The sequence below is a fragment of the Coregonus lavaretus genome (genome assembly GCF_964263955.1).
Source record: "Coregonus lavaretus genome assembly, chromosome: 2".
Lineage (NCBI taxonomy): Eukaryota > Metazoa > Chordata > Actinopteri > Salmoniformes > Salmonidae > Coregonus > Coregonus lavaretus.
The window spans coordinates 22,131,461-22,156,102 of record NC_139989.1 but is presented as its reverse complement, the minus strand read 5'-3'; positions in this window follow the sequence as shown (position 1 = coordinate 22,156,102).

Genomic DNA, 24,642 nt, shown 5'->3' with positions numbered 1-24,642 from the left:
GATGATATCATTTACAAAGATTATACCTTTTTTAAACATTCTGTCAAAAACAATGTTTTTTTATCAATTAGTATATTTGAGTTTAACCACAATATTTGTTGCAAATTTTGTTCTGTCGTTTCTGGAGGATTAAATTGAAATTGCAACCAACTTTCTATGGCTTGTTTTAGAAATAGTGATATTTGGGAGATGATTTCCTTTTCAAATAACTGAAAGTGTGAGGTTGTAATCTGAATAAAGGAAAAAGGCCATTCTTGAACATTGGGTGAGACAATCTTACTAATTTGCTAGAGAACCAGTTCGGATTTAAGTATAACTTTTGTATGACTGAAGCTTTTAGTGATAGGTCTAATGCTTTAATATTTAAGAATTTCTGTCCTCCGAATTCATATTCATTATATAAATAGACCCGTTTAATTTTGTCTGGCTTGCCGTTCCAAATTAAATCCAATATATTTTTCGCATATCATTTAAAAAACTGTTCGCTAGGCGTAGGCAAGACCATAAGAAAATAGGTAAACTGGGATAATACTAAAGCGTTAATCAAGGTGACTTTTCCACAAATTGACAGGTATTTACCTTTCCATGGTAGAAAGATCTTATCTATTTTTGCTAACTTTCTATTCAAATTTATTGAAGTGAGATCATTTATTTCATTTGGGATATGTATTCTGAGTATATCCACATCACCATCAGACCATTTTATTGGTAAGCTACATGGTAATGTAACATTTAAAAAAAATTGTGATCCAATACGTAATATTTATCATAATTTGGTTGTAATCCAGAGAGATTAGAAAATGTATCTACAGTGAGGGAAAAAAGTATTTGATCCCCTGCTGATTTTGTATGTTTGCCCACTGACAAAGAAATTATCAGTCTATAATTTTAATGGTAGGTTTATTTGAACAGTGAGAGACAGAATAACAACAACAAAATCCAGAAAAACGCATGTCAAAAATGTTATAAATTGATTTGCATTTTAATGAGGGAAATAAGTATTTAACCCCCTCTCAATCAGAAGGATTTCTGGCTCCCAGGTGTCTTTTATACAGGTAACGAGCTGAGATTAGGAGCACACTCTTAAAGGGAATGCTCCTAATCTCAGCTTGTTACTTGTATAAAAGACACCTGTCCACAGAAGCAATCAATCAATCAGATTCCAAACTCTCCATCATGGCCAAGACCAAAGAGCTCTCCAAGGATGTCAGGGACAAGATTGTAGACCTACACAAGGCTGGAATGGGCTACAAGACCATCGCCAAGCAGCTTGGTGAGAAGGTGACAACAGTTGGTGCGATTATTCGCAAATGGAAGAAACACAAAATAACTGTCAATCTCACTCGGCCTGGGGCTCCATACCAGATCTCACCTCGTGGAGTTGCAATGATCATGAGAACGGTGAGGAATCAGCCCAGAACTAGACGGGAGGATCTTGTCAATGATCTCAAGGCAGCTGGGACCATAGTCACCAAGAAAACAATTGGTAACACACTACGCCGTGAAGGACTGAAATCCTGCAGCACCCGCAATGTCCCCCTGCTCAAGAAAGCACATATACAGGCCCGTCTGAAGTTTGCCAATGAACTACTGAATGATTCAGAGGAGAACTGGGTGAAAGTGTTGTGGTCAGATGAGACCAAAATCGAGCTGTTTGCCATCAACTCAACTCGCTGTGTTTGGAGGAGGAGGAATGCTGCCTATGACCCCAAGAACACCATCCCCACCGTCAAACATGGAGGTGGAAACATTATGCTTTGGGGGTGTTTTTCTGCTAAGGGGACAGGACAACTTCACCGCATCAAAGGGACGATGGACAGGGCCATGTACCGGCAAATAATGGGTGAGAACCTCTTCCCTCAGCCAGGGCATTGAAAATGGGTCATGGATGGGTATTCCAGCATGAAAATGACCCAAAACACACGTCCAAGGAAACAAAGGAGTGGCTCAAGAAGAAGCACATTAAGGTCCTGGAGTGGCCTAGCCAGTCTCCAGACCTTAATCCCATAGAAAATCTGTGAAGGGAGCTGAAGGTTCGAGTTGCCAAACGTCAGCCTCGAAACCTTAATGACTTGGAGAAGATCTGCAAAGAGGAGTGGGACAAAATCCCTCCTGAGATGTGTGCAAACCTGGTGGCTAACTACAAGAAACGTCTGACCTCTGTGATTGCCAACAAGGGTTTTGCCACCAAGTACTAAGTCATGTTTTGCAGAGGGGTCAAATACTTATTTCCCTCATTAAAATGCAAATAAATTAACAAAAATGTTGACATACGTTTTTCTGGATTTTTTTGTTGTTATTCTGTCTCTCACTGTTCAAATAAACCTACCATTAAATTTATAGACTGATCATGTCTTTGTCATTGGGCAAACGTACAAAATCAGCAGGGGATCAAATACTTTTTTCCCTCACTGTAGATCCTCTATGAGGCTGTGGAGGGATTCAAGTTGTGGATTTAAAAGAAAACATGAATCATCAGCGTACAATGACACCTTTGTTTTTAAGCCCTGCATTTCTAATCCTTTGATATTATTGTTGGATCTGATTTTAATAGCTAACATTTCGATGGCCATAATGAATAGATATGCCGATAGTGGACAACCTTGTTTCACTCCTCTTGACAGTTTAAAACTTTCTGAGAAATAGCCATTATTGACTATTTTAACCAATTTTATAAGAGATTCTCAAAAATGGAAATGCCCCAGGCATTTATATATAAACCCCAGTCGTACTTTATCAAATGCTTTTTCGAAGTCTGCTATGAATAGCAGGCCAGGTTTCCCAGATTTTTCATAGTGTACTATTGTTTCCAGTACTTGCCTTATATTATCTCCAATGTATCTTCCATGTAAAAAACCTGTCTGATTAGAATGAATAATGTCCGACAATACCTTTTTAATTCTATGAGCTATACATTTTGCTAGAATTTTTGCATCACAACACTGAAGTGTAAGGGGCCTCCAATTTTTTTGGTATGGATGGTATGCCATCCAACCCTGGAGTTTTTTCGGACTTAAAGTCTTTAATTGCATCCAGAAGTTCCTCCTCTGTAATTTCACCTTCACATGAGTCTTTCTGTATGGCTGTTAATTTTACATTATCAATAGAAAAAACATCTCTACAATTAGCTTCAGTTAGAGGAGATGGAGGCGACTGAAATGACTCCGTCATTTGTAACCAGTTTCAGTAAATTCTTTTTGGTAGCATTCCTATGCTGAAGATTTTTTTTAAAATGTGGTGCATTTTTCCCCATATTCAATCCAGTTTGCTTTATTTTTATAATATATTACACTTGATCTTTCTTGAATAAGTTTCTCCATTTATTTTTGTTATTCCTCTAATTTATTATGAGCCTCTATGTTACAGTTTTTATTGCTAACTATCTGTTCTGTTAGACCTTCTATTTCCTTTGTTAGTATGGACTCTTTTGACCTAAATTGCTTTTGTTTTTTGAGATGAGTACTGAATTGCATGGCCTCTAAAGGCACATTTCAATATGTTATGTCGGAAAAAATCAGTTATGAATTCCTCTGTCCTAGTTAAAAACAAGTTATCATCCAATAGGCTTTGATTACATTTCCAATATCCTCGCCCACGTGGAAATTCAGTAAGAGTAATGTATATGCCAATTATATGATGGTCCGACCGCATTCTGTCCCCTATCAACACTTTTTAAACTTTTGGTGCCAACAAGAATGACATAAGAAAGAATTCAAGACGACTAGGAAGAGTCTTGGTGGTTCCAACCTTCTTCCATTTAAGAATGAGGGAGGCCAATATGTTCTTGGGGACATTCAATGCTGCAGAAATGTTTTGGTACCCTTCCCCAAATCTGTGCCTCAACACAATCCTGTCGCTGAGCTCTATGGACAATTCCTTCGACCTCATGGCTTGGTTTTTGCTTTGACATGCACTGTCAACTGTGGGACCTTATATATACAGGTGTGTGCCTTTCCAAATCATGTCCAATCAGTTGAATTTACCACAGGTGGACTCCAATCAAGTTGTAGAAACATCTCAAGGATGATCAATGGAAACAGGATGCACCTGAGCTCAATTTTGAGTATCATAGCAAAGGGTCTGAATACGTATGTAAATATTTAAGGTTTAAGGTTTATATTTAATATTTATTTGTAAGGTATTTCTGTTTTTTATTTTTTATTTTATTTACAAACATTTCAAAAACCTGTTTTTCGATTCATCATTATTGGGTATTGTGTGTAAATTGCTGAGGATTTTTTTTTAATTCAATCCATTTTAGAATAAGGCTGTAACGTAACCAAATGTATAAAAAGTCAAGGGGTCTGAATACTTTCCGAAAGCACTGTGTAAATATTATTTTTTTAAGTTACTCAAGTATAAATTACCAAGTTACGATAGATAGCCATATATGTTCTGTTAATTACCAAATTAACCAAGATTCTGGTAAGTTTGGTAAATTAACGGTAGCTTTGCAACCCTACATACACTGTATATTTCTACTATGCGTGGGAATACTTTAGAACAGATTTCCAAAATTCAAATAACTTGTAGCTGATTTGCTGGTGTTTTTACAGTCTTTTATGTCCAACAATAAAAATTAAAAAACTATTTTTTTTGCTCAGAAAACTTAGGGGGCCAAATAAAATCACCCGCTGGCTGCCAGTCGGGGAACCCTGCACTAAAGTAATACTGCAAAATATGTGGCAAAGCAATCCACTTTTTGTTCTGAATACAAAGTATTATGTAAATCCATTATAACACATTACTGAGTACCACTCTCCATATTTTCAAGCATAGTGGTTTCTGCATGATGTTATGGGTATGCTTGTAATCGTTAAAGATGGGAGTTTTCCAGGATTAAAAATAAACGGAATGGAACTAAGCACAAGCTAAATCCTAGAGGAAAACCTGATTCAGTCTGCTTTCCACCAGACACTGGGAGATGAGTTCACCTTTCAGCAGGATAAAAATGAAAACACAAGGTCAAATCTACACTGTAGTTGCTTACCAAGAAGACTGTGAATGTTCCTGAGTGGCCGAGCAAAACCTGAAAATGGTTGTCTAGCAATGATCAAAACCAATTTGACAGAAATCAAAACTGGATGGTGTTCAGAGATAGTCCCACTAAGCCCAAACCAGATGGGATGGCTCTATCATTTGTTTTTCAACAGGACAATGACCCAACACACCTCCAGGCTGTGTAAGGGCTATTTTACCAAGAAGGAGAGTGATGGAGTGCTGCATCAGATGACCTGGCCTCCACAATCACCTGACCTCAACCCAATTGAGATGGTTTGGGATGAGTTGGACTGCAGAGTGAAGGAAAAGCAGCCAACAAGTGCTCAGCATATGTGGGAACTCCTTCAAGACTGTTGGAAAAGCATTCCAGGGGAAGCTGGTTGAGAGAATGCCAAGAGTGTACAAAGCTGTCATAAAGGCAAAGGGTGGCTATTTGAAGAATCTCAAATATAACATATATTTTGATTTGTTTAACACTTTTTTGGTTACTACATGATTCCATGTGTGTTATTTCATAGTTGATGTCTTCACTATTATTCTACAATGTAGAAAATAGTAAAAATAAAGAAAATCCCTTGAATGAGTAGGTGTGTCCAAACCTTTGACTGGTACTGTATATATTTACCCCAGAAAATATATGGGGGATTGGAAATGATGCAGACAATTACGTTGGTGGAAGCCACAATCTATCTGCAATATTAAAGCTGATCTACCCCCTAAAAAATACAATAAAATAAACAATTTGACAATTTGAATAATTTCTTAATGAATAATGGGCAAATGTTGCACAATCCAGGTGTGGAAAACTCTTAGAGACTTACCCAGAAAGACTCACAGCTGTAATCGTTGCCAAAGATGATTTTAACATGTATTGACTCAGGGGCTTGAATGCTTATCTAATCAAGATATATTAGTGTTTTTTTTTCCATAAAAATAAAAATAAACATGTTAGAATCTGTCAGGTGTCAATGTGCAGCGGTAGGACGGAGTCAGGTGCAGGACACAGAACTGAGTAAATGACTTTACTCGAAAAATAAACAACACTAATTTCCACGCAGGGAAAACACACCAGCTCACATAAGTCTCAGACAAAAAACGAAGAACAAACACGCACAAAACCATGTGGGAACCAGAGGGTTAAATAGGGAAATAATATAATGTAATGGGAACCAGGTGTGTACAATCAAGACAAAACAAATGGAAAAAGAAACGTAGATCGGTGGCAGCAAGAAAGGTGGTGATGACGACCGCCGAACGCCGCCCGAACAAGGAGAGGCACCAACTTCGGCGGAAGTCGTGACAGTTTCTTCCACTTTGACATTACAGAGTATTTTGTGTAGATCGTTGACAAAAAAAGACAATTAAATCAATTTGAATCCCACTTTATAACACAACAAAATGTGAAAAATGTCAAGGGGTGTGTATACTTTCTGAAGGCACTGTAGAAGTCAAAATAAATAAGTGATACTTTTCAAGCGTAGTGTTCTGGAATTTCTTTACATTTTAGCTCCTGGTCTACAATAACAATAACAACCAAACTTACTACCAAATGATAAAATTAGAACCCCAATCCTGAATATAAAAATGAATGAAGGAAAGCATGGATGGATGAAGAATGATTGGCCAAAATCTCTCTCTAATTGATACTAGGTAATACGCATGTCGAATCACAGAGGAACACACAGTTTCATAGTTCATACCTGAAGGTAGTGTATGGCTCGTTAGTTTTTATTCAATGGAGGTTCTTGCTCAGGCAGGCTACATTATGCTCCACTTCAGTGAATAGCAGACAAACACTATAGATAGATATTTAATATTCTCTCCTCCTCTACCTTTTGACAGTCTCTGTTTCATTACTGCTTCTTTACACCCTCCTTCTCTGCTTCTGCCTTCATCTCCCTGACCCTGACCCCCATCCACTCATCAAACGTGCACACACACGTTTTACATTTTCCCTCCTGACCGCCTATAGCCTTCATACCTCTTGTCTGAAAGCGCATTAACTTTTCCTTCCCCCTCTTTTGTTGTCTTTCCTGGAGGAGAGTTTCTCTTTTTCTTAATGCCCTCTGTGGCGTCTGGGACCATTGGTATTCCTCGTCACGCCCGTGTTTACTGTAATGTGTTTTCGTGAGCAGTTTTTTCCCCGGTTGTGTGAATAAGAATGCCCAAGCATGCCCATTATCCCACTAAACCAAGGTTCTGTTCACCAGGAAAGGACCAATGTAGAGCTGCCGAAGCAGTGTAGCTTAACCATGCTGACCACAGCACGACAGCCGCACATTTGTTTACCTGCTTCCTAATTCGCTTACACATTGTGCTTCTGTCGAATAATCTTGCATTTAAGTCTTTTCCGAACATTTGTTTTTGCCACAGGGTGTGGTAACTGCACTTAATAGCTTCTTAAATTGTATCTATGTGTATCCTGTTTGGTTTGCCCCAGGGAATGACACTCAACTCAGACATTGAACCACATCCGCTTCAAGTAAAATACTGCTAAGAACTACTAAGTACCACTTTAGTTCAGCATCACTCATAACTCTTACGTTACCTACTGCATTCTTTCTTTTTTCACTTTACCTCAGACTTTTATTCTCTGCGGCCCGGGTCGAGAGGACAGGCTTGCGCATGCCACTCAACGCTATCCCACTGTCGGGATGTTTTATGCATGAGTCCTTCTCACTATGCCGAGACAGGTGGAGTGCAGGTGCCGGTTCAGGCAGAGGTGAAGACGCCACTGCTGTACCCTTAAGAGTAGTCCTTTAAAGAGATTATCCGGTACCTTTGTATACTTTTTATCCAGTAGTTTTGAAAGTAGCACTCATGAGCCAAAATTGGTCCCCAAAAATTGCGTACAATGTCACATACAGTTGCCAAATACATTGGCACCCTTGCACTTTTCTTAAATAATTCCCTATTTCTTCTAAAATAAGTAGAAATTGAAAGACAATTTTCGTCTCCACACCTTATTATTGGATTTTTTACATTGCAGATCCAATTTTATTTTTGTAAACATATGTTTACATTTTAAATTAAGAAAATAAAGAAAGATGGCATGGACAACTTATTGGCACCCCGGAGTTAGTACTTGGTTGAACAGCTTTAGGCCAAGATAACTTCCAACAAATGCTTCTTGTAACCATCAATGAGCTAGCTGCATCTTTCTGCTAGCAATTTGGCCCACTCTTCATAATCAATCTGCTCTAATTCTTCAATGTTTGAGGGTGCCCAACTGCTGTTCAGCTCTCGCCATTGGTTTTATATGTGATTCAGATCTAGACTCTTCGCTGGCCACTCCAAAACAGTCCACTGTTTCTCCTTGAACCATTCCAGGGTGCTTTTGATTTGTGTTTGGGGTTGGTGTCCTGCTCAAAGACCCACAACCTTCAACAGAGACCGTTTTTGGACACTGGGTTGAACATTGCACTCCAAAACACCTTGATAATCTGCTGATTTCATGATGTTTTGCACGTTTGCACAAAGCCCCCAGTACCATAGGCAGCAAAGCAAACCCACAGCATTATCGAACCAAATGAAGCCAAAGGCTGTGCAACCAAGTACAAGCTCCAGGGTACCAATAATTTTGTCCATGCCAAACTTTACAAAAATAAATGTGGTTCTGGAATGTTGAAAATCCAATAACAAGGTGTGGAGACAAAGTTTTTTTCAATTTCAATATTTATTTGAGAAGAAATAGGAAATTATTTAAGAAAGCGCAAGGGTGCCAATAAATTTGGCCTCAACTATGCGCACCACGTCGTTGCTCTCTCGCTCCCTCTGCTGTGTCCACTGAGCCATTGGGCCCGTCCTGCAACCTCATTGGATAACGCTGGGCAGGCCTCTTGCTAGCCGTCACTCAAATGCGAGGGGCTGAAGCTCATTGGCTAGAACTCGAATTGCTAGGGGGCTCGCCCACGTGGAGGGAAATTTAGGGGAAATGGTGCGGCACAGCTTCAAGAAAAGTCTTTCAAGCTAGAGATTTCATGGCTAATTTAGGTAAAACAGTAATTGCGCTCATAGATTATGCATGTATGAACTACACATTGACACATCCAGCCCAAAGCGGGAGGTTGAAAAAATACTTTCTTAGTCGCCAAAGTACCGTAGCATGTCTTTAAACAGCCTGGATGAGATGGAGGAAGGAGACCAACTGAATCAATAGTTATATTCCTCAATCAGAGTCATTATTGCTGCCATGACTGTAATCCCTGCAAACAAAAATGAGTAGTTAGGACATCTCCTGAACATCACGAAATGGTAGTCTAAAGTGGTCAGGACGTTGTGTCATGGTCCTCTGGAGGTTTTGAAAAAGTTCCCGGTTTGTCCCGGAGGGCGACTTTAGAACATTCTTGGGACGTTGTGTCATGGTCCCCTGGAGGTTTTGTCTAGTTCCTGGTTTGTTCCGGGGACATCCCCAAGGACGTTTATAGGACGCTCTTAGAATGTTCTGTCATGGTCCCCTGGACGTTTTGTCTAGTTCTAGGCTTGATTTGGAGACGTCACCTGATGGTCGCAAAGAAACATTCTACCCAGGGCACGGGCACCATAATTTCATTACACATCATCCTTTGTTACTGTTTCCAAGCCCATTAAGGCCCTGATTAGTCAACCACTGATCCATTCACAGATATTTTGTCTGTTGGCAACACCCATACACAAACAGTGCTTTTAACTGAAATATTTGACACATTTTGACATACATGAGTACATATTTATTTATACAGTAATTATTATTCAACATGTCCTCACCTGAGATTTGAACTCACAACTTCTTGGTTCACAGCATGCTGATCTTCCATCTACGCCACCATGTCTGTGTCAATGACTGGTTTCACCTGTATTCCTCAACTTTGAATGCTACGCTATGGTGCATGCACACTGCCAAAGTGAATCTCAGCTCTGAAAATCTACTTCAAAAAACGATTATATTTATCATAGTGAGTCAGGAGTAACATTAAAACAGAATAATATGCCCCACCAACATTAAACCATTATACAGAAAAACCTAAAATTTCAGCTTTTATTTCTTTCATCACATTCCCAGTGGGTCCGAAGTTTACATACACTCAATTAGTATTCGGTAACATTGCCTTTAAATTGTTTAACTTGGGTCAAACGTTTCGGGTAGCCTTCCACAAGATTCCCACAATAAGTTGGGTGAATTTTGGCCCATTCCTCCTGACAGAGCTGGTGTAACTGAGTCAGGTTTATAGGCCTCCTTGCTCGCACACGCTTTTCCAGTTCTGCCCACACATTTTCTATAGGATTGCGGTCAGGGCTTTGTGATGGCCACTCCAATACCTTGACTTTGTTGTCCTTAAGCCATTTTGCCACAACTTTGGAAGTATGCTTGGGGTCATTGTGCATTTGGAAGACCCATTTGCGACCAAGCTTTAACTTCCTGACTGATGTCTTCAGATGTTGCTTCAATAAATCCACATAACTTTCCTTCCTCATGATGCCATCTATTTTGTGAAGTGCACCAGTCCCTCCTGCAGCAAAGCACCCCCACAGCATGATGCTGCCACCCCCGTGCTTCACGGTTGGGATGGTGTTCTTCGGCTTGCAAGATACACCCTTTTTCCTCCAAACATAATGATGGTCATTATGGCCAAACAGTTCTATTTTTGTTTCATCAGACCAGAGGACATTTCTCCAAAAAGTACGATCTTTGTCCCCATGTGCAGTTGCAAACCGTAGTCTGGCTTTTTTATGGTGGTTTTGGAGCAGTGGCTTCTTCCTTGCTGAGCGGCCTTTCAGGTTATGTCGATATAGGACTCGTTTTACTGTGGATATATATACTTTTGTACCTGTTTCCTCCAGCATCTTCACATGGTCCTTTGCTGTTGTTCTGGGTTTGATTTGCACTTTTCGCACCAAAGTACGTTCATCTCTAGGAGACAGAACGCGTCTCCTTCCTAAGCGGTATGACGGCTGCGTGGTCACATGGTGTTTACACTTGCGCACTATTTTTTGTACAGATGAACGTGGTACCTTCAGGTGTTTGGAAATTGCTCCCAAGGATGAACCAGACTTGTGGGGGTCTACAATTTTTTTCTGAGGTCTTAGATTATTTCTTTTCATTTTCCCATGATGTAAAGCAAAGAGGCACTGAGTTTGAAGGTAGGCCTTGAAATACATCCACAGGTACACCTCCAACTGACTCAAATTATGTCAATTAGCATATCAGAAGCTTCTAAAGCCATGACATCATTTTCTGGAATTTTGCAAGCTGTTTAAAGGCACTGTCAACTTAGTGTATGTAAACTTCTGACCCACTGGAATTGTGATACAGTGAATTATAAGTGAAATAATCTGTCTGTAAACAATTGTGGGAAAAATTCCTTGTGTTATGCACAAAGTAGATGTCCTAACTGACTTGCCAAAACTATAGTTTGTTAACAAGAAATTTGTGGAGTGGTTAAAAAACGAGTTTTAATGACTCCAACCTAAGTGTATGTAAACCTCCGACTTCAACTGTATATATACTTTTTTTAAACCCTTTTTCGTGATATCCAATTGGTAGTTACAGTCTCGTCACATCGCTGCAACTCCCGTATGGACTCGGGAGAGGCAAAGGTCGAGAGCCATGCGTCCTCCGAAACACAACCCTGCCTAGCAGCACTGCTTCTTGACACACTGCTCGCTTAACATGGAAGCCAGCTCCACCAATGTGTCGGAGGAAACACTGTACAACTGGCGACTGTGTCAGCATGCATGCCAGGAGTCACTAGAGCGCAATGGGACAAGGACATCCTGGCCGATTGTGCACCGCCTCATGGGTCTCCCAGTCACGGCCGGCTCCAACACAGCCCGGAATCGAAACTGGGTCTGTAGTGATGGCTCAAGCACTGCGATGCAGTGCCTTAGACCACTGCGCCACTCGGGAGGCCCAAAATAGTCAAATTAACTGATAACTAAAATAGCAGTGCAGATGACACTCTTTTTCTAAGTGCAGAGATGTGTTATAGGTAATGAATGTGTAGGGGACTTCGGAGAATGCTACAGACTGTGGTGCAGCAGAAAGATCAGCGTACCTTAAATCCAGAGGTTGTGAGTAGGGCTGTGGCTGTCTCACGGTATTTGTCCGTTAATTAACATAAACACATTTAGCATCTCCTGGCTTCCATGCATAGCCTACAAGCCACTGATGCAGACCTTTGGAACATCTACATTTAAAAAAGTCTAATAAATCCATGTAATATATAACAAAGAAACAGGTACTCCTATATGCTTAATTTAGAGTTATTTATGTAACTTTTGTTGTGACACAAATGTTGGGCTATATGTTTTGATTTTTAATACATTCTAAGGCTGCATGATGCGACTCTAATTATGTTTTGAAAAAAGTTGCATGAAAGGGATGAGCTCTGCTTTGTTTTTTTGCATTGACTGTACACACTTCATCAGTCTCTGATTCACAATTTGACAAGCCCTTGATAATGCCTCGAATTTCCAGGCTTTTGTGTGGCCGTAACATCCCCTAAAAAAATCAGTGGCCGTTGTGCCTTTGGGCTGAAAATAATCATTATAATTCCCTTCTCCAACAAGATGAGTAGGCCTAACAAACAGCAAAAGCACTAGCCTATGTCAATTTACTATCCCCCATAGTACAACATTTGACCTATTCTATTCTGTGCGAGCAACATTTTTCCAAACATAGACTGGGACTGTTGTGGGATGCGATAGATCCCAAATTAATACAACCACTAGCATCAAAAAACCTGTTTTAAGCAATGAGCCTGAATCAACAGATGAGAACGTTTAGCTTAAAATGTTGATAAACTATTAGGGTATTTCTTCACATTATGAGCTCAGCAATGCACACACGGCAGCACTAGGTTATAAGCTCATATGTTCCATTAGCAGGAAAACACCATTCTCAAAAGGATTACTTTATCCTATCCCAGGTATTCCTTAAAGAGGTGGGGTTTCAAATGTCTCCGGAAGGTGGTGAGTGACTCCGCTGTCCTGGCGTCGTGAGGGAGCTTGTTCCACCATTGGGGTGCCAGAGCAGCGAACAGTTTTGACTGGGCTGAGCGGGAACTATGCTTCCGCAGAGGTAGGGGAGCCAGCAGGCCAGAGGTGGATGAACGCAATGCCCTCGTTTGGGTGTAGGGACTGATCAGAGCCTGAAGGTACGGAGGTGCCGTTCCCCTCACAGCTCCGTAGGCAAGCACCATGGTCTTGTAGCAGATGCGAGCTTCAACTGGAAGCCAGTGGAGTGTGCGGAGGAGCGGGGTGACGTGAGAGAACTTGGGAAGGTTGAACACCAGACGGGCTGCGGCATTCTGGATGAGTTGTAGGGGTTTAATGGCACAGGCAGGGAGCCCAGCCAACAGCGAGTTGCAGTAATCCAGACGGGAGATGACAAGTGCCTGGATTAGGACCTGTGCCGCTTCCTGTGTAAGGCAGGGTCGTACTCTCCGAATGTTGTAGAGCATGAACCTACAGGATCGGGTCACCGCCTTGATGTTAGCGGAGAACGACAGGGTGTTGTCCAGGGTCAAGCCAAGGCTCTTCGCACTCTGGGAGGAGGACACAACGGAGACTAAATGGTCACGTGGAATTTGACTGCCATCATGACTCGTGACTGCCGGTGTGGCGGTAATATGGTCACCGTAACAGCCCTAGTTGTGAGTTCAAATCTGAGGTGGGGTCATATTGAAAGTCAATACTACTAAGTGATCATGTCAAATGTAATCATCATTGTCATTGATTACAGATTTTTACACAGTTTTAGCTGAATAGCGTACCTCTTACCTTAAAACCGCCATACCATTTCATTAATTTACTTATAATGGTTTAGGACACCTGGGACCATCGCGTGACATCCTGACGACTGATAAAACAAATGTCTTGAGAACATCTTACAAACATCATAACATGGTCCTCAATGACATCCTGGTAACTTACATGGAACTACACAAAGGTCCCCCAGAGAATGTTCCCTTGGGACCATCATGGGACGTCCTAAGCACTAGTAAAATCAAAGTCCTGAGAACGTCCTAAAAAGGTCCTGACAAAAACAAAATTGCGACTGAAACAACCTGGTTAAATTTGGGTCCAGAGGCAAAACCAGTTGAGAACCACTGGTCTAGACCATCATGAAACGTCCTCTTGTGTTCATTGAATGTCACATGGATAACGTCCTATCAGAACCAAACAGGAACCTTTTCGTAATGTTCCCTAATGAACATCAGAAAACCTAATGTTATACTGCGACCAGACCGGGACCTGTACTGAACGTCCTCTTAATGTCATGTTTTAATGTTCCTAGAACTTTCTCCAAAACGTCAGTGGGATAAGGTCTCGCCAAAACCCTTAAAGGGACATATTGTTGCCTAATGTCCTTAGGACGTCCCCTGTTTGCTGGTATGACTCGATGGTAGCCGTCTTTGTTGAAGGATTTAGCCAGAAACTGATATCGCTTAATGGTTTTTTAACTACCCAGTATTTATAGATTTTGGGGGGGGGCAGAACCAGGGACTTTTTGAACATGCTTACTTTACACATAATTACACATAGTTTAATTGGATTCATTGAAGTTTAATTGGAACATTGAAGTTGGTACATGATGAGAGTTCACATTGACCTCAGTAGGTTTGTCCAACACCGACCTGACTGAGTGATCTATGCGACACTTCTTGAATATGGCAGACACTGCACTGAAACATGACTACTGTTTAGTGTATCAAGTGGAATGTTTATTATGGCAGACGTCCACTTTTCACAAGTAATTTTAATTAGTCGAGGAAGGTTTCTGTTGTCAAAAAGCCACCACCTTTCAATATAATTTAGGTATTCTGCAGGCCTTCTATGAAACTTCCACATTATGCAAGACATTCTATAACTCACAATATGGCAGGGCCGGACCATGCCCACACTATATAAGACACTCTACTACCCACAATATGACTGGACCGTGGCCCTGCAGGGGGAAGCAAGCAGTCGGTGAGCGATCACTCCGTTTCCTGCTCATTTCTCAGCCCATCTCCCCCTCAACCTCCCTCCATCACTCACTCCGGGCCCACAGCGGGAAAGGAGGAAGGCGCAGGAATGGGGAGGAGAGTGGGAAAAGAGGAAGGAGCAGGAAGGGGGAGGAGAAGAGAGACATCCCGCCCTTCATGACACCTAATGACCTTGTTGGCATTATTTATTGCCCACGCTCTCCAGCTTGTACCGGGATCCGGGTTTGGATGGACTGACGTGTCACCTCTGCTGCTGCCCAGGGCCTGTGCACTCTCGCTGCGCTTGGTCACAGCTTCTCTTCCCGCCTCCACCCCCTCCCCCAATCCTCTCTCTAAGCGCTGGACTAGTAATGAGGTGTGACCGGGGAGGTCAGCAGCGTTTCCTTTCACTACCACTGTGTTTTCCACTGCCCTCTGAATACACCTCAAGACCGGTGGCAGAGGCCTGGTCCACCCTCCTGGCCTCCCTAGAGACCAACACCACTCTGGACTGGTTGACACTAGGGATTCTTCATCCTCTTTACAGCCAGAGGAGGTGGTTTTTGGACCCATATTTCTGATGGCTCGGTTGGACTGTGGTATTTGATGCAGCATAGTTGGTGGTTTGAGCCCGCATACAATGAATATATGCATTAGCTGGAAGTTGCTTTGGATGAAAGCCATTATTGTACTATTATACAGTATTACCAAACAGGGGGATCAATTTATGTCTTTGGAAGAAGAGGTTTATTCTAAATCCCAAATCAACCCCTAGGCACTCCTGTAGATCTGAAGGGATAGGTATAAGCAATATGCTACTTGCTTCACCTTGCATTCAGATAGGCTGGGTGGAATGTTGCCATATTGCTTATCCCTATCCAATCTCTTCAGATCTACAGAAATGCCTTCTACCAAAGTGGCTAGTGAAGAGGGGCTAGAGTTTGATTTGGTATTCAGCGAGAGTGTCTAATTAGCCTCATATTTCCCCAGTGTGAGGGGTCTGAGGAGAGACCGGGGATTCCCAAAGCCCTGATGTTGTGCAACTCCCGTTGGGTACGAGTCAAACTCCGACTCCTGGCTTCACAACACACAGGCCTGTCTGGTTCGCCTTCCTGCAGTCTGTTCCAGTGTAGCCTGTGGAAAATTCCACTGATTTTCATGTGTTTTTGTCTTCCTGTTCTATCCTCCACCGAAAACGTTGACGTAAGTTTCAACCTCTGCTTTCCACAACACGATTCGAAAGGGAATGTTGTCACAGCGTCTCTACTCATTTGTCATTATCGGTACTTTATCACCTACTCTTTTGCTCTTCTTCGTCTTCCTCTTAGTTTGTCTGTGTGGAAACTTTCCCCTAAATGGATCACCCAAATAATTGATCTAAAATGATCTAAAAGTAGCTTTGAATGGGGATTGTGTAGCAGCTCTATAACTAGGTTTGTAGTGACTTAGATGATATGGGTATGAAATTCAAAGCATGAATTATATTGGTTGTTGGTTAGAAATTGATTTAAAATCTAAAACAAAGCAATTGGTGGCAGTGGCTAAGACAAACCCAAAGCATGGATTACGGTCTCTCCTTCTTAGTCTTTTTTCTCAAAGTGCACTCAGTTCTCTTTCTCTCCCCTCCCCTCTCCTCCCATCTCCTCTCCTCTCCATCCCACTTCCCTCTCCTCCTCCCCTTCTCAGCCTCTCAGTAAGTACCCACCTCTGACTAACGACATCTCCTTCTGGCTACCGGTCGAGGGCTACACGGAGAATGACTTCTATGACCTGGTGAGGAGCATTGGAGGAGACCTGGTGGAGAAGGTTACCCTGGTCGACCAGTTCACACATCCAAAGTAAGACGCCATGTTCTTCACAAGATAGCTGTGATACTCTGACACAGTGTTTCCCAGTACTAGCACACCTGGTCGTATTCATTAGTGTACACCGTAGCAAAATGTTTTGCAATGAAAACAAGCGTTTCATATTGGACAAGTTCAGGTAGTCCCTCCCCGGTTCAGTCAGTTTACTTCCATTTGGTTCCTAGTCAATACGACCCGGGTTACTCTTAACATAGTGTTTCGCAGTACTAGCTAGCACATCTGATTCAACTACATTTACATTTTACATTTTAGTCATTTAGCAGACGCTCTTAACCAGAGCGACTTACAGGAGCAATTAGGGTTAAGTGCCTTGCTCAAGGGCACATTAACGTCATTTAGCAGACGCTCTTAGCCAGAGCGACTCACAAATTGGTGCGTTCACCCTATAGCCAGTGGGATAACCACTTTACAATTTGGGGGGGGGGGGTTAGAAGGAATACTTTAGCCTATCCCAGGTATTCCTTAAAGAGGTGGGGTTTCAAATGTCTCCGGAAGGTGGTGAGTGACTCCGCTGTCCTGGCGTCGTGAGGGAGCTTGTTCCACCATTGGGGTGCCAGGGCAGCGAACAGTTTTGACTGGGCTGAGCGGGAGCTGTGCTTCCGCAGAGGAAGGGGAGCCAGCAGGCCAGAGGTGGATGAACGCAATGTCCTCGTTTGGGTGTAGGGACTGATCAGAGCCTGAAGGTACAGGGGTGCCGTTCCCCTCACTGCTCCAAAGGCAAGCACCATGGTCTTGTAGCGGATGCGAGCTTCAATTGGAAGCCAGTGGAGTGTGCGGAGGAGGGGGGTGACGTGAGAGAACTTGGGAAGGTTGAACACCAGACGGGCTGCGGCATTCTGGATGAGTTGTAGGGGTTTAATGGCACAGGCAGGGAGCCCAGCCAACAGCGAGTTGCAGTAGTCCAGACGGGAGATGACAAGTGCCTGGACCAGGACCTGCGCCGCTTCCTGTGTAAGGCAGGGTCGCACTCTCCGAATGTTGTAGAGCATGAACCTGCAGGAGCGGGTCACCGCCTTGATGTTGGCGGAGAACGACAGGGTGTTGTCCAGGGTCACGCCTAGGCTCTTCGCACTCTGGGAGGAGGACACAGCGGAGTTGTCTACCGTGATGGCGAGATCATGGAACGGGCAGTCCTTCCCCGGGAGGAAGAGCAGCTCCGTCTTGCCAGGGTTCAGCTTGAGGTGGTGATCCGTCATCCATACTGATATGTCTGCCAGACATGCAGAGATGCGATTCGCCACCTGGTTATCAGAAGGGGGAAAGGAGAAGATTAGTTGTGTATCGTCAGCGTAGCAATGATAGGAAAGGCCATGTGAGGATATGACAGAGCCAAGTGACTTGGCTCACACCTGATTCAAGGGCTTGATGATTAGTTGACCAGTTGAATCAGGTGGGTCAAATAAGTAGAATTGCAGGGGGTACTCAAGAGGAGGTTTGAGTGCTCTCCATCAAATAAAATAAAATAAAATTGTATTTGTCACATGCGCCGAATACAACAGGTGTAGACCTTACAGTGAAACGCTTACTTACAAGCCCTTAACCAACAATGCAGTTTTAAGAAAAATAAGTGTTAAGTAAAAAATAGATAACAAAAAAATATAATATAATAATTAAAAGAGCAGCAGTAAAATAACTGTAGCGAGTACAGAGTCAATGTGCGGGGGCACAGGTTAGTTGAGGTAATTGAGGTAATATGTACATGTAGGTAGAGTTAAAGTGACCATGCATAGATAATAAACAGAGTGTAGCAGCAGCGTAAAAGAGGGGGGGGGGGGGGGGGGGGGGGCAATGCAAATAGTCCTGGTAGCCATTTGATTAGCTGTTCAGGAGTCTTATGGCTTGGAGGTAGAAGCTGTTAAAAGAAGCCTTTTGGACCTCACACATCCAAAGTAAGACAACATTCCCTCAACAAGATGTACAGCAGTGGTACTCAAACAGCAGGCCCAGGGCGCCACGACTGAACAACGATGGGCATATTGTCACACTCTGATGAGGGCATTACAGCTGAAACTTTGGTTTATTACTTTAATTTAATTGTTTAATGAATTGCTACCACCATCATCAGGTTTTCAGTATCCAAAAAACACAGACAACCCTCCCCATACCCTACCCATGCCCCCCCCCCCCCCCCCATGCCCACCCCATTCACCCCTATAAAATGTGCTTGTTGTGAGAGATAACAAACCCCACATAATATAACACATATACAACAACTAAAAACATATGACTCTATGCATTACATATTAGGAAAATGAAACAAACATATTAAACATTGCACTGACTAATTATAATAATATAATGATGCAGTGAATGTTCTTTGTTTGGTTTGTACAGGCTTGTTTACATTTACATTTACATTTTAGTCATTTAGCAGACGCTCTTATCCAGAGCGACTTACAGGAGCAATTAGGGTTAAGTGCCTTGCTCAAGGGCACATTTACGTCATTTAGCAGACGCTCTTATCCAGAGCGACTCACAAATTGGTGCATTCACCCTATAGCCAGTGGGATAACCACTTTACAATTTTATTTTGGGGGGGGGTAGAAGGATTACTTTATCCTATCCCAGGTATTCCTTAAAGAGGTGGGGTTTCAAATGTCTCCGGAAGGTGGTGAGTGACTCCGCTGTCCTGGCGTCGTGAGGGAGCTTGTTCCACCATTGGGGTGCCAGAGCAGCGAACAGTTTTGACTGGGCTGAGCGGGAACTATGCTTCCGCAGAGGAAGGGGAGCCAGCAGGCCAGAGGTGGATGAACGCAATGCCCTCGTTTGGGTGTAGGGACTGATCAGAGCCCGAAGGTACAGAGGTGCCGTTCCCCTCACTGCTCCATAGGCAAGCACCATGGTCTTGTAACGGATGCGAGCTTCAACTGGAAGCCAGTGGAGTGTGCGGAGGAGGGGGGTGACGTGAGAGAACTTGGGAAGGTTGAACACCAGACGGGCTGCGGCATTCTGGATGAGTTGTAGGGGTTTAATGGCACAGGCAGGGAGGCCAGCCAACAGCGAGTTGCAGTAATCTAGACGGGAGATGACAAGTGCCTGGATTAGGACCTGTGCCGCTTCCTGTGTAAGGCAGGGTCGTACTCTCCGAATGTTGTAGAGCATGAACCTGCAGGAGCGGGTCACCGCCTTGATGTTAGCGGAGAACGACAGGGTGTTGTCCAGGGTCACGCCAAGGCTCTTCGCACTCTGGGAGGAGGACACAACGGAGTTGTCAACCGTGATGGCGAGATCATGGAACGGGCAGTCCTTCCCCGGGAGGAAGAGCAGCTCCGTCTTGCCAGGGTTCAGCTTGAGGTGGTGATCCGTCATCCATACTGATATGTCTGCCAGACATGCAGAGATGCGATTCGCCACCTGGTTATCAGAAGGGGGAAAGGAGAAGATTAGTTGTGTATCGTCAGCGTAGCAATGATAGGAGAGGCCATGTGAGGATATGACAGAGCCAAGTGACTTGGTGTATAGGGAGAAAAGGAGAGGGCCTAGAACTGAGCCCTGGGGGACACCAGTGGTGAGAGCACGTGGTGCGGAGACAGCTTCTCGCCACGCCACTTGGTAGGAGCGACCGGTCAGGTAGGACGCAATCCAGGAGTGAGCCGCGCCGGAGATGCCCAGCTCGGAGAGGGTGGAGAGGAGGATCTGATGGTTCACAGTATCAAAGGCAGCAGACAGGTCTAGAAGGACAAGAGCAGAGGAGAGAGAGTTAGCTTTAGCAGTGCGGAGAGCCTCCGTGACACAGAGAAGAGCAGTCTCAGTTGAATGACCAGTCCTGAAACCTGACTGGTTTGGATCAAGAAGGTCATTCTGAGAGAGATAGCAAGAGAGTTGGCTAAAGACGGCACGCTCAATAGTTTTGGAAAGAAAAGAAAGAAGGGATACTGGTCTGTAGTTGTTGACATCAGTGGGATCGAGTGTTGGTTTTTTGAGAAGGGGAGCAACTCTCGCTCTCTTGAAGACGGAAGGGACATGGCCAGCGGTCAAGGATGAGTTGATCAGCGAGGTGAGGTAGGGGAGAAGGTCACCGGAGATGGTCTGGAGAAGAGAGGAGGGGATGGGGTCAAGCGGGCAGGTTGTTGGGCGGCCTGCAGTCACAAGTCGCAGGATTTTATCTGGAGAGAGAGGGGAGAAAGAAGTCAAAGCATAGGGTAGGGCAGTGTGAGTAGGACCAGCAGTGTCATTAGACTTAACAAACGAGGATCGGATGTCGTCAACCTTCTTCTCAAAGTGGTTGACGAAGTCATCCACAGAGAGAGAGGAGGGGGGGGTGTGGCAAAGAGCTTCCTAGGGTTAGAGGCAGATGCTTGGAATTTAGAGTGGTAGAAAGTGGCCTTAGCAGCAGAAACAGATGAAGAAAATGTAGAGAGGAGGGAGTGAAAAGATGCCAGGTCGGCAGGGAGTTTAGTTTTCTTCCATTTCCGCTCCGCTGCCCGGAGCTCTGTTCTGTGAGCTCGCAATGAGTCATCAAGCCACGGAGCTGGAGGGGAGGACCGAGCCGGCCGGGAGGATAGGGGACACAGAGAGTCAAAGGATGCAGAAAGGGAGGAGAGGAGGGTTGAGGAGGCAGAATCAGGAGATTGGAGGGAGAAGGATTGAGCAGAGGGAAGAGATGATAGGATGGAAGAGGAGAGAGTAGTGGGAGAGAGAGAGCGAAGGTTGCGGCGGCGCATTACCATCTGTGTAGGGGCAGAGTGAGTAGTGTTGGAGGAGAGCGAGAGAGAAAAGGAAACAAAGTAGTGGTCGGAGACATGGAGGGGAGTTGCAGTGAGATTAGTAGAAGAGCAGCATCTAGTAAAGATGAGGTCAAGCGTATTGCCTGCCTTGTGAGTAGGGGGGGACGGTGAGAGGGTGAGGTCAAAAGAGGAGAGGAGTGGAAAGAAGGAGGCAGAGAGAAATGAGTCAAATGTGGACATAGGGAGGTTGAAATCCCCCAAAACTGTGAGGGGTGAGCCATCCTCAGGAAAGGAACTTATCAAGGCGTCAAGCTCATTGATGAACTCTCCAAGGGAACCTGGAGGGCGATAGATGACAAGGATATTAAGCTTAAATGGGCTAGTGACTGTGACAGCATGGAATTCAAATGAGGAGATAGACAGGTGGGTTAGGGGAAAAATTGAGAATGTCCACTTGGGAGAGATGAGGATTCCTGTGCCACCACCCCTCTGACCAGATGCTCTCGGGGTATGCGAGAACACATGGTCAGACGAGGAGAGAGCAGTAGGAGTAGCAGTGTTTTCAGTGGTAATCCATGTTTCCGTCAGCGCCAGGAAGTCGAGGGACTGGAGGTTAGCATAGGCTGGGATGAAGTCAGCTTTGTTGGCAGCAGAACGGCAGTTCCAGAGGCTGCCTGAGACCTGGAACTCCAGGTGTGGGGTGCGTGCAGGGACCACCAGGTTAGAGAGGCAGCAGCCACGCGGTGTGAGGCGTTTGTGTAGCCTGTGCAGAGAGGAGAGAACAGGGATAGGCAGAGGCATAGTTGACAGGCTGTAGCAAATGGCTACAATAATGCAGAGGAGATCGGAATGAAATGAACTAAACATCTGGGAGAGGAGAGAGCAGGGCCTCCCTCACCAAAACTTCCACCTCAGAAACTATAATTGTTTCACTGAACCACCCGAACAAAAACTCTCCCAACTTCCACCTTTAGAAATCAGAATTGTTGTGAACCACAGCGGTTCAATGTTTAAAGGAATAGACTCAACCCACGTTATTCAGCTAGCTAACTATGACACCATAGCTAACTAGCATGCTAGCATCCAATAACACACAGTTTAGCACCAACACTTGGTCACAACAAACCACCAATAGTGTGTTAACACACTAAGCAGATAATTCGTGTCCGTGTCTAGTTCCTTTCATAACGCAGCAATAATTAAACGTTGGCTAGCTAGCACAAATATATTGTATTTAGCTGCCACAGTACAGCACACAATGGCTACTGTGTTGACTCTGTTCGAAAAACGGCTAGCTAGCTAGCTTCGTGCTACACCCGGCACCGCCGAAAACAATGCCAACCTACAGTAACTACCCACAACAGCGCACGATGCCTAACTATGACACCATAGCTAACTAGCATGCTAGCATCCAATAACACACAGTTTAGCACCAATACTTGGTTACAGCAAACTACCAATAGTGTGTTAACACACTAAACAGATCATTCGTGTCCGTGTCTAGTTCCTTTCATAACGCAGCAATAATTAAACGTTGGCTAGCTAGCACAAGTATATTGTATTTAGCTACTACAGTACAGTTAGCTGGTCGTGTTGGCTAGCTAGCAATGGCTACTGTGTTGACTTTGTTTGAAGAACGGCTAGCTAGCTAGCTTCGTGCTACACCCGGCACCGCCGAAAAACAATGCTAACCTACAGTAACTACCCACAACAGCCCACGATGCCTAACTATGACGCCATAGCTAACTAGCATGCTAGCATCCAATAACACACAGTTTAGCACCAATACTTGGTTACAACAAACTACCAATAGTGTGTTAACACACTAAACAGATAATTCGTGTCCGTGTCTAGTTCCTTTCATAACGCAGCAAAAATTAAACGTTGGCCTCGTGCTTCGCCGGGCTCCGTCGTAAACAATACTTACCTACAATAATTACCTACGGAAACCTACAATAACTACCTAAATAACTACCTAAATAAATTACCTACAATACCTAACTACAACGACCTACCTACGATCTAAATACATGGTTTAAGCTTTACTCAACACCATATAAGAAGCCAAGCTTACCTCCTGCTAGAGAAAACACAACCTCTCCCGACCACAGCCCGACCTGCTGTTTGAGGTTAGGGGTAAATTGGATCTATTCCACTGCTTGACAAATAGGCTCGGAGAGCAAAGGTTAAGCTATACTCAATTCAGGGGCTTGGGATTGGCTTGTTTGGTATTTGATAGCGAATGTGTCTCATAGCATCTACAGTGAACAAAAATCTAAACGCAACATGCAAGAATTTCAAAGATTTTACTGAGTTACAGTTCATATATGGAAATCAGTCAATTTAAATAAATTAATTAGACCCTAATCTATGCATTTCACATGACTGGGAATACAGATACACACAAAGGTATTCCTGCTGCCTATTGAAATCACTGGCCACTTTCAGAAATGGAACACTAGTCACTTTAATAATGTTTACAGTCACTTTAATAATGTTTACATATCTTGCACTACTCATCTCATATGTATATACTGCATTCTATTCTATGATATTCTACTGTATCTTAGTCCATGCCGCTCTGTCATTGCTTGTCCATATATGTATATTTTCTTAAATTCCATTCCTTTCTAGTTTTGTGTGTATTGGGTATATGTTGTGAAATTGTTAGATATTACTTGTTAGATATTACTGCACTGTCGGAGCTAGAAGCACAAGCATTTCGCTACACCCGCTATAACATCTGCTAAACACGTGTATGTGACAAATAAAATTTGATTGGATTTGATATGCATCAGTTGTTCACAGATGCCTTAAATAAAAAGGTAGGGGCGTGTATCAGAAAACCAGTCAGTATCTGGTGTGACCGCCATTTGCCTCATGCAGCGCAACACATCACCTTCGCATAGAGTTGATCAGGCTGTTGATTGTGGCCTGTGGAATGTTGTCCCACTCCTCTTCATGGGCAGTGTGAAGTTGCTGGATATTAGCGGGACCTGGAACACGCTGTCATACACGTCGATCCAGAGCATCCCAAACATGTTCAATGGGTGACATGTCTGGAAGAACTGGGACATTTTCATCTTCCAGGAATTTTGTACAGATCCTTGCGACATGAGGCCGTGTATTATCATGCTGAAACATGAGGTGATGGCACCGGAT